General features: G+C 30.7%; 1 long non-coding RNA gene across 5 annotated transcripts in view; it reads right to left on the bottom strand.

Moving 5' to 3' along the window:
- Window positions 1-12,215, bottom strand: part of LOC118194086 (uncharacterized) — a 36,720-nt gene that overhangs the window by 3,612 nt on the left and 20,893 nt on the right. For 4 of the 5 annotated variants that reach the window (XR_015040292.1, XR_015040293.1, XR_015040296.1 and 1 more), the window contains one exon: window positions 4,343-4,464. This is a non-coding gene — a long non-coding RNA (uncharacterized LOC118194086). The remainder of the gene's footprint in view (window positions 1-4,342; window positions 4,465-12,215) is intronic. The other variant, XR_015040295.1, reaches the window with a different exon arrangement.

The following is a 12,215-nucleotide window of genomic DNA, read 5'->3' as shown; positions in this document are numbered from 1 at the left end:
CAAAAATAATTTTCTTAGCTGCTAAAAGAAAGAAAAAAGAAAATGTTCTTTTAATCAACAAATTAACATACTTCAGTAAGAATGGTGAGACTAGCTATGGTGCACAATATCTAGAATATAATGCACTAAATTTTATTTTTATAAACTATTAACTGCAAGAGATATTCCAACCGTAAACTGACAAAATAATTATTTTGAAAGCATACTTTATATGAATGTAATACAGCATTATACAGCAGTTTCATGATGGATACTTTATTTTTCCACATAGTCACCCTGATTCCACATAATCCATCTTGTAAAACAGGACAGCAAGCCACCATGTCAGCACTGTTTTGATAACTTTGCCACTTTTAAATTTATGGCCATAAAGATATTTCTTAAGAATGCATGCTACTGGAGAATTATTAAATGACAGTGAATGAACATGACTTGAATCTGTCATTTAGAATAGTGTCCCGAATGATTTCTAAAATATGTACATAATGGTTTTCCCCAACATGCTTTTCCCCAAGAATGACAAGACAAACTAAATGGCATTTCTTTGTCTCCTTGCAACAATATGCAGAGATTTTCTGGAATGCATATTCACTAATGATAGGATTCTTGCACTATGGAATCAAAATATGGAATCATTGGGCTTCTCATGAACTAAGAATTCAGGATCATACTGCCTATTGGTAAAGTTACGGCTGTTATACTTTAGAATGGGAAAGATATGTTGGTCAATTACAGGGCTGGCTTCAAACACAGTCTGCTTCCTAACATGCCAGCTAACTTATTCATTCAAGGGACAGTTAAATAAAAGTATATTTCGTTAAATTATTAAGTAAGTTTAATTAATACAAGGCATCCACTATACGGATGACCTTAAAGCATTAATCATGCTGGAAGCAGGTCTGGTCAATTACTTGGAAATAAAAGTTAATGCATTTGTATAATCTATAACAATGGAATGTCTATGAATTGCCATTATTATACAGGTTTTCAGACAAAAGTTCTGTTAATTTATCTGATTTAGGAGATTCTGTAAGAATTTTCCATGCAAACTTTGGGCTACATGTCATATACTCCCAGTTTACATGCAAATGATTTTTCATTTCTGCCCAGTTCTAAAGGAATATCTTGATGATCATGAGATGGACAAAGATGTCAGAACAGGATGACAAGGTACCAATGTCCAGGTTTGTTTGTTTCATCATTTATTATAAACACAATGAAGATTACTCATCAAAGAAGCTTAAAAAGTGTGGATTGTGTTTGTGTTACATTACTGGAACATATTCTGAAAATATCCATGCAGTCAACTTATTTCAATGATCCAGAACACTACATTTTATAAAAATGCCATTAAAAATTGTCCTTTTTAACTGTCATGATAATTATATGGGGAAAATTGCCACCATTGAATATAGTGCACAAAATCTTACATTCAAATGAACCTAGCTCCTAAAGAAATATTTTAGAAACTAACTTTTGGAATGCTTATATATTTTCCTTTGGCATTGTAAAGGCTACTAGTAACATATTGAAATGTTAGCAAATAACAAACATTAACAAAGAGAATGTATAATTTATATAATTTTTAAAAAATGTACAGAAGAGGAAAGAAGAAAAAAAACTATTGATAACTACAAATGGATTGCACGTGATTCATTATGTATATTAAATTCTTCACTATTTTTGCATAATACAAGCTAAAACTTACCTACTAAAAAAATTAAAAGTAAATAAATTTTACCCATCACAAATAGATAAAAAATATCACATTAAAAATCTAAAATGTTTAAAATTTTATCACATAAGTATGACATTGCTCAAGTAAAATATAAACAGTAATTTAACAGAATAATGTAAATGAAAGGTAACCCATCTCTGCTAAATATTATTTATTATTTATCCTACATTATCAGCCAGTCATCTAAGATTAGATGATTCAAAGGCTAGTGCTAAATGGCTGGTAGTTTGAAAACAAGACTTTATGTATTTAAGTACCCTTGCACATTATTTTATTTGTGTTTCAAAATGGCAACATTATCAGCATGATCAGTTTGTGATTAGTAATTAGTTTGTTTGTTGCTTTGGCACAAAAATATGAGTATTATTAAGCACTAAATGATAAATCTCAGACCTCTCAAATGAAGTTATATATTAGTATATTACTCCCCCACCAAATCATTTTTTGTAAACAGCATATCTTTCTCAGATATTCAAAATCTACTGGCTGTCACTGACCAATAGTATGATAACAATTAACTCATCAGCACAGATTCAGAAACTGCTTTCAAGTCTCGTAACTGCATGATTCCACAGTCAAAGACAGGTTAATTATGAATTTAAGCTCTAATATCAGAGCAAATAATGTTTACTTCTCATAGACAAATTCTGAAATTATATGAAAAAAAGGCCAGTTCAATGCATATTTAACTGTTATTTTCAAGCATAAAAAATATATATTTATTATAATAATTAGGTGCTTATCACATCCTATAAACCTAGATTTTCTATAAATTTTGAATGCTGAGTAATAAACTATAAATTATACATCATTTACAGTTTATATATTAATAAACTATAAATAAATAATATAACCCAAGAAATGCTAAAAGTGTATAGTCAAACCCTGCTATAATGAACTTCATGGGACCAAAAATTTCGTTCACTACATCCAATCTGACAAGGGGAAAAAATGGATGATCTCATAAAATAATGTAAAACTGATTGATGAATCACATAGAAAAAGTGATTAGCTTTGTCACATCTTTCAGAAAATGTTAATAATAACTATAATTAAAAAAATAAAAGTCAAATTACAATTATTAATATATACAAGCAAGTTTTAAATTGTTTTTTCTGTTTCATCATGTGTGAATAATTTTATATGAAAAGTTACTTAGCATAAAGACTCAACTCTCAAATTACACATTTTCATCTGAAATACATATTTACAATTATGAATAAGCATCAGCATTGAACATGTGTAGTATAAAAGTTCAGTTAAAGAACCAATTTAAGCTCTTTGTGTAAATGGATCAATGGTTCTTTGACTCAATGCATGACACAGCAGGATGCCCTGGTTTTTTAAGAACTGAGTGCTACACTTGCCTCATATATAGCCTTTTGTTTAGAACACAGAGAAAGATGGAAGTACACACAAAAGAACAGTAACCTAAAGGTGTTTTTCATTATTCTAATACCCTAAACAGGATGAATTTAAGGGTTAGTAATTTTTCAGTAGGAAGTTTCAGAAATATTAGAAAAAAGTTTGAAATATAAATTGTTATATCCCATTTTCCCTTTCCACTCCCAGCATATCATATATGGTACACTTCAGTTACCCTCCATGGGCCCACCATATCAAACATGATAAGACATGATAAGGTAGTAACTTAGTGCTGTATTAAAGGAAGCAAAATATCATTGCATGGCCCACCATATAATATCTGATGCACTGAAATGCAGTGTTTTATTATTTCAAACTTTAAATGTACATAAATTATGTCAGAATGCTGCAAAATCTTATTGAAGGGAATCTCTTGAGTATTAGCTTTGCTGTTATGAATGTTATTCATTATTTTATCCTTTGAATGTACAATAGCAATGCTTACAATGAGCATTCAGATTTAAAAATATATCATGCAAGAGGTTTAAAATTTTGTATGTAAATCGAGCACTAAGACATAACATGTACTAACATTTAATTCTTAAGTTTTTTTTTAGTTCATTATTGTACCAAAGTAATTTAAATATGTAAATGTAATCAATATTACTAATACTGCTAATAAACTTACTTTGAATTTTTATTTAATTTGATAATATTAGGATTCTTGATTCATATTATAAAAAATAATATTTAAATAACACATACAATAGTCCAAATGTTTTGATAAAAAGTTGATTTTATAGGAATTATTTTTGCCTGTTAGGCTTAATTATAAAATGTGCTGAAGCAAACAGTAATGTTCAGGGCTCCAAGCTCACAGGCATGGAGAACTTCAGTTTCTCGACTTTGGCAGCAAAGAGGTTAAGTCTATAGGAAACTTGAAGGGACCAAAACATTCACTGATTACAGCTGGAGGTTCATTATAAACTGGGTTCACTATAGCAGGGTTTGATTGTATTCTAAATTAACAAATTAATGCCCATGTTTTTCTTTATGCAGTTTTAAGCAATAACTACGTCGGAAGCCTTGATTGCATACTTCACACACATAAGGTTTCAAACCACGATGAATCATGAAGTGATATTGAAGATTGTGCTTCTGAGTAAAGCCCTTATTACATATTGAACATACAAAAGGACGTTCTCCAGTATGTGTAATAATATGTGATTCAAAATTTACTTTGTGGTAGGTAGTATAATCACAGAAATGACAAGCATAAACCTGATCTTCTGCTCGAAAGCTACTTTCCAGAATGGCTTTTGTTGTGGCACTAGCTTCTGGTCGTTTTCTGTACAATGCACCTGAGAGGGGAAAAGTTATTTTCACTTTTTTAACTCAGTGTTAAACTTTCTATATGTATGTGTATATATATATATAATTATGAAAAATCAACATATTATTTTACATTTCGGTCATATAAGTAACATATTTCATGAAAAAGTAATACAGTCAAAAGTCGTTAATCCGAACTCGTCAGGACCTCGGCGATTCCGGATTATAGATCATCAGCTTAAATCTGGTAAGATGGCATGCAAAAATTATAAAATTAAAAATATGAAACCGGAATTTATGAAATAAAGAACAATTATGATCTAAAGGGTATCAAAATTTACAAAAAAAAAGCTTAATATTTATTTGTTTACTTTATTAAACATTTCTTTCAATGTAAGTTGTATAAGTTGCTTCGTTTTATGTGATAATACTTTCTCTTTAATTCTATAAACAATCATAATTTCTTGTTCAGTTACAAAGTTCCGCTGTTCAAGTCCTATAATTGCTGTGTCAAAAATACCGACTAATTTGTAAATCGAAATTTTTTCGTTTTCAATAACCTCTGTGTCACTTTCTTCACTATCGGAAGATAATTATAATGACGAGGAATTTGATTTATATCATATCAAAGACAGAGTACATCGAGATGAAATACTACATTTAGTAAGGAATTATAAGCCAAATAAAATAAAAACATCTGCTCTGAAGATAAGGATAGTGCTGACAGATCACCTTCCAATTCATTGCGCACTGCGGCGTCCCGCCCCCCCGCAGAGCAGTGTGAAATTGATAAACAGATTTCGGAATGGTTAGAGAAACAAAGGATATGCCTTTATCCATTTTTTGCAGCAATTCTACTTTTTGTTTGATGGACATCGAAACATACTTTTGCTTTGTAGATCCTTTGGGTGCTCCAGCATCGGAAATTCTATTTGACATAATTGAAAGTTCAAGCTTACTTTTATAAAATTGCTCTAACAGTCTGCAAAAAATTATAAGCCGGATCCAATTGGAAGATTAAGGAACAACGCAATCTGCAACATTAACTGAAATAGGTAATTTTAGCTTATACCGTCCGTTATACATTAAACGCGCATGCGTAAACGTATTATGCACATGCGCACACGCATATGCGCAGCCGTAAACGCCCAATGCATGTGCAGAAAGTTTGCAGTTTTGAGGTCCGGATTATAGATCATTCCGGATTATGGGTGTCCGAATTAACGACTTTTGACTGTATATCTTATTTTTGCTAATTGCTAAAATGTAATATCTAATCTATTTTTAATTAGATTTTGAAAAAGTTACTTAAAACATTTTTATGCAATTAAATAAATAAAACTTTAAGAACTAAATGCGTAATGCTATTTTCAAATGTTCTGTCGATTAAAGAAATTTTAATGCATAATTAAGTATTTTTATACTATACTTTATTTAAATAACATATATTATTCAGAATTTAAAAATTTTATTTACATATAATAATATTTAATTCTTTTTAAGAATAGATAAATATCTTACATAATTAAAAAAGTATAGAGATTTTTGGGGAATAGCAAAAATTTATGCAAATAGAAAAAAACTTGCAGATGATTTGAAATATTTGATAAAATGACACACACAGAGAATACAACTGATATTATTAATTAACAAACTTCCATTTAGTCATACACAAACATTTGACCCGGAACAATATACTTCTATTTTATGGAGAAGAAAATGTTGAATCCTAAACATGCACATGGATTAAAAAATTTAGGACAATCAAATATTTAAATTGCATTTGAAATTGCTACTTAATGCAGATGAATAAATATTAATTAAATAAAATTACAATATTAATATTAAACAGATGTTACTCCTTCCAATTAATAGTTACAAAATGTAACCTTTTTTTTATTCATTAATGCACTTCTTAGATGCATCATTATATGCAAGCATTTATATCAGGAAATTCACTTTATTACTTTATTCATCTATTTCCCTTCTCCCCCCCCCCAGTTTTTTAGCATAAATTTCTGAAATTTTTAAACATATTTATGTAATTTTCCCCTCCCTGAAGGCATTCAGAATGTGAGCTCCACTAAATTACTTTAAAATGGATTTGGCCATGTAATAGTTGTTTTTATCTTACTAACAAATTTATCTTCCTCTTGCAAACTAATTGCAAAGTTATGCCAAAGCTTCCCCCTTTCCACTTACTCACAATCGTAAACATTAAAAGTAATGAAGCATTGATACAAGGAATCTGGGAGTGGCATACTCCAAATTTCATTTATTGCAAGCTGTAGCAGATGACAGAAAACTTTTGAGAGAATGATGTGCTGCTGCAGCAGCACTGAATGATTTGCAGCCCAGGGAGTAGTAGTAGGCAATAAAAAAAGCAAGGGAGATTTAAGATACAGGGATGAAGAAATGAATATTTTATTAAATATTGTACTGCTAATATTACTATGTATTTCTAATGGACTATATGCTTCTTTTAAATAAATAATAGTGTGATAGTTACTGGTAGTTTATCTGTACTGTAGCTGCATCTTTCAGAAGTTAAATTGTTTGCGTAATTTCCCCTCTCAATTTTGATATGATAAAATTAATAAAATGCAAGTAAATATAGTAGTTAAAATACACAAATGCACTAAACCCCAGGCATGGGATAACTGTAAGTATTAGAATATATATATATGATTTAAAAAAAAAAACAGTAAATCAAAATTCTAACTTTAATTCACAATAGTTCCTACACTCTACTTTAATTTTTTATAATTTATTTTCCCTTTCTGTTTTAAAACCTGCATCATTCCAAGAAAAATTACAAATTACTGGCATATGATTCTTATGTAAGACTAATGACACAGCAATTCATATAATTTTATTTATTTAGCCAATAATAACGTCAGTAGTTTAATTTTATTTAAAATTAACCATTTCAAATAAAGTTAAATCAAAGCCAAATCAGTCTGAACCAAACTTTCATCTTGGACATGTTACATTCTCTCTCTTGTTTCAATACTGTCAACTTTCTACTACCTGCTGCTTCACGTGGCTTTGACTACATTTTTAAAAGACACCAATGTAGTTCTTAAAGAACAGGTGTGCTTTTTGCCACCATTATTCATGCACATGTCAGTGATAAAAGGATGACCAAACAGCTTTAATTTTTATGCATCTACTTCTAAATTACAACATTTTTCATTTTGATTTATGTACTTTTTAGCTTGCATATATACATATATATATACAAAATTCCAAAAACAGGAATGGGGAAATAATTCAAAACTTAATTAATAAGGTAGTAATATGGATAAAATTACTGGTCACAATATATGAATAAGGCAGAAACACAAATTACATTTTTATAAGGATAAAGAAACTATAAAATCTCCCCCTTTTAAATACATTCACTGAAATCTTGTAACCTACACATCACTCTCCCAAAAGTTCTCAAACTGGTATTAAACCTATTAAAAAAAACACTATGACTTTCTAATGGAAGAATGGCTTCAGAAAGACGTAAACAATGAAGGCTATATGATTTCATTCATTCAAAATATTTTCTATGCAAAGATTTAAGGAGAGATGGTGTAACAAATAGACGTGAGTGATATACCAGAATTTAACCATTAATCTTACAGGTATTGTCCCACCATACTAACTGTGCAACTCCCCTCCCCCCCACTTTTGATACAAACATCCTGGAGATCAGACTTGACAGTCTCCCACACCTCTTCCTCTACAAACCGAGCCACTTGAAAGGCCTTTTATCTTGCCAGTATTTTAAGTGCCTCATGCTACACAAACACTATACAGTTACAAACATCCATGCTTTCTCAGGGATTTGAAGCCAAGCACAACAATGGCAGCCAACTACAATAACCATTATACCAATCTGGACAGTCTCAAAAAGAGACCACAGAAGCATACAAAAAGAGTGATGAAAAATGAAGATGAATAAAAAGTATAACCATGGTGAAAGTACTGGAATACGAAGAGAAGCTGTTAGATTCCATGAGTAAATAAGTTCATATCTAATATCACAACTTTGTGCAGTGTTTGTTAAAAAATATCAGCATAGTTTTAAACAGAAAAGTAATGTAGCAGATTTTTTGCCAGGGGGAAAAAATGAAAAGTATACATCAGTTTAATTATTATTCTAATTGAAACTTATTTAAAAAATTATGCAATATATCCTTAATTTAAATAGGAACTTAGCATAGAATGAAATAGTTTTATGTAATAATAATAAAATTTATGGAACAAAATGTAAGGAAAATGCACAATATCTTATTCATACATATAAAATAAAAAAGTAAAGAATTTTTTAATATGCATAAAATAGACATTACATAGTACATTCAGTAGAAATCTACTTAGTTCTAACAGTGTAATAATAGATAGATAGTCATAAGCATTCCTTCGTATTCTGAAACTTAAAAAACTGTTACTTTTATAAAAAAATAAAGTAACCCTATATAATACTATGGTTAGATTCCTAAGATAAGTTATAACAAAACTAAAACATAAAATAATGTCAATATAAAATATAAAGAATATATATGACATTTACAAGAGCAACTATGGTGTCCAAAATTATCATTACGAAAACACTGATTCTATACAGGCATGAATGAATTTATTTGGGGTAATTCACAGTATCTAAACACATAACAACACTAAAATTAATAAATGATCACAGAATTTCAGGATAAAGTTAATACCTCAGGGCTCAATGCAAACTTCTGATATCAGTAAGAAATATTATCTAACGCAAATCCTCATATATCAACAAACTGATTAATGCAGATCAGAGCAGTAAGTTCTATTAGTACACCAATATCGTCTTGAAGGCACCAAGATCTTTAAGAGGAACATTTTACAACCAAGTTTTCCGACGATGTTGCTTAAATTTTCTATAAATTCAAATCAGCTAGATTTGGCTGGATATTTATCCACTCAATGACCAAAGTTTCAAGAAATTCATTTACTAGGTTTGCAGCATATGAACACATTCTCACCATGAAAAGAAAATCAGATCCTATGTCTGATATCAGTTTGGCATGCTATCTTACGGCAGACAAATCCTCCGAGTATACCAGATGTGCAGTAGAAATGTCTATTTATCATTATTCCACATCATGCTATCATATCAGAAATGTCTATTTATCATTATTCCACATCATGCTATCATATCATCTATATGTCTAATACTATCGTATTTGCATAACATCCACATTTCTTATTCACCTTCTTTTTTCATCATCATATTTAACTCTGGCAGGATATTTTTTTTCCCTTTTTTTTTATTTCCAAGTTTCCTCCTTATATATGGCTATTTCAAACTGATTCTTAACACACTGCAGAGAACAACACTAATATTAATTGGCTCAATTTTGCTACAAGATCAATAAAGTGCAAACCAGCTCTTTTAATCGATCCATAGACTAGATTTGAAAAATCCAATAGCTTTCTGACATGCATTTTGCCTTGATATACATATTTCGGAGATAACTACAAGCTTTAAACTCAGTTTTCTAGCAGTGAAGTTTCTACTGTGATGCACAATTAGGAACAGAAATAGATCATCACCAGAAGTTCTCCTCTTACCACTTTATATCCCAGCTTCTAGCAATAGTTTGTGAATCATTAAATTATTTCCATGTGGCAAATTTTGTTCTATTTTGAAGAATTTAGCCATTTTGTTCATCCATTATTGTCTGCCATGCCCGTCTTTCCACCTTAAAGATTCTTTATTATGCCATTTTGGAATCATAAAGAAGAGTTTTGACACAATATTATACATATTACAATCAAATCCTGAAGAAATGCATTTTGTAATAATCCTGAAGAAATGCATTCTGAAATGCATACTTCAGGATGGTATATATTTTAGAAATCTGATTAAATAAAATTATGAGCATTATTCTTACATATGTAATTTTGGATACATGGAGCTTGAAATTTATTGGATTACAGCGAAGTGCTTCTTTGTGAAAGATTAAAATTCTACAAAAAAGGCTTAAAAAATGGGAACTGGCTTATATTCCTATTATGCATGCGTGAACAAAATGCTACAAATAAGGTAAACTATATGAGGCAGCCAGCCCATTATTTGGGATTAGACTTCAGGGTGAACTATCCATGTTCAGCTACCTTATCCACTTGGTCACTGGTAAGGTGAAGAATCATGAGATGTTGAATTGCGATATGAAACTGAACTGAGGAGAAAACAGCTTTTACACTGGAGTTTTATAACATTTTTTTAAAGTCTTCAAAAAATTCAGGTTTTTGTTATGCTCTCCTCTACTCCATCGGAACTCCTTAATGAAAAAAACAAATGACAATTAAATCACGATCTTAATGCCATAACTAAAGAAGAGTAGAATGAGGGAGAAATACTTCAAAGATTTATTTCTTTTATTGCTTGTTTAATTTGAGAGCTGGAAGGCAGTGGCTTTGAACTTTTACAATTTATTCCAAAATACAGTCTCCAAAACTAAATTCCAGATATTGTAATTCAAATTTTTTTCAGAATTGCTGTACTACTTTTGTGAGAGGAGTTTTTCTAGATACAAATCGGTTAAGATACATCTAAGATTTAAAAATGAGTATCTTGTATTTAATGAATACTATACTGTCAAAAGAAGAGCAAATGGAGTTACGAAACATATTTCTAGAATGTCAGTAAATGTATAGTGTCTTTGTGGCAAGAGTGTACTTAAAATACCATTGACCAATACTCAAGAGGTTGGTAGTCTAGGAAAAGAAGAAGAAGATACCTGGATCCATCCCTCAGAGATGTTCTCCATTAAATTAGGATAGAATTGAGCAAACCTGCTGTCACCTATAATGAAACTAAAACTTTTACCAATGACAGGCATAACCTTCTTGGCTATAGTGAATTCATGGATCTGATGTTAAGATTCCTCTTTTTTCTTCTAGCCTTTTGGCCACAATGAATTCATGGATCTGATGTTCTGTGCTCAAAATGGGAAGACCAGTCACAGCAAAAACAACTTTTATTTTGGTCATGGACCTATGAGATGAAATCCATAAAGTTTCTGCAGAACTGTACAATATTGCAGAAAAAATTGAGTTATTCCAATTTGGTTAAAATTAAACATTAAATTACTGCAAATGATTAGTTTAGGAAGTACACCATCCAGAATTACAAACAAAAGATGAGTAAGAAGAACTTGCTTTCAGTGGCAAAGGATTCTATTTGGTATAAGTAATGCAACTCATTTGCTATTGGTACAGGGCGGTTACATGTTACAGTTACATCAGCCAAATTTTACCAGGAAGAACTATGGTAATGACACTTAAACACACTGGAATACAACTTTTGAGAAGTCTGCAATATTGAAATAGAGGGAAGGGGGGGAAGATGAAATGGGGGAAATTGCTTACAAAAGAGGGAAAAGTTTTCCCCCCAATGGCGGGCACTTGGCTATAATGGCATTGACCATTCCTAAGGCCAGAAGTGGTGGCCATTTTATTGCGAGAGCACCTAATAGGCAGCCACTGCTACCTCCTATGAAGGGACAGACAATTTAACATCCATGCCTTCTCCAGGATTCAAACCTGTGCTGTTCAGTATTGCAGTCAGACTCCATGTATTTTTACCACAATACAACTTTGGATATTCAAGAAAAAATAGAGACTTTCTAAAGTGCCTTCTGATTATCTACTACCCTGCCCAAAAAGTCATGAGTTCATTGCTGACTCAGAAGAAAGATGTTTATTTGAGTACTTTTATTTTACTTCTACAATGAATACAAGT

The sequence above is a fragment of the Stegodyphus dumicola genome, chromosome 3 (genome assembly GCF_044657685.1).
Source record: "Stegodyphus dumicola isolate Sdum_Otavi_A_Nest chromosome 3, ASM4465768v1".
Classification (NCBI taxonomy): Eukaryota; Metazoa; Arthropoda; class Arachnida; order Araneae; family Eresidae; genus Stegodyphus; species Stegodyphus dumicola.
Note: the sequence above shows the minus strand (reverse complement) of the source record. Positions and strands in the feature narration are given on the sequence as shown.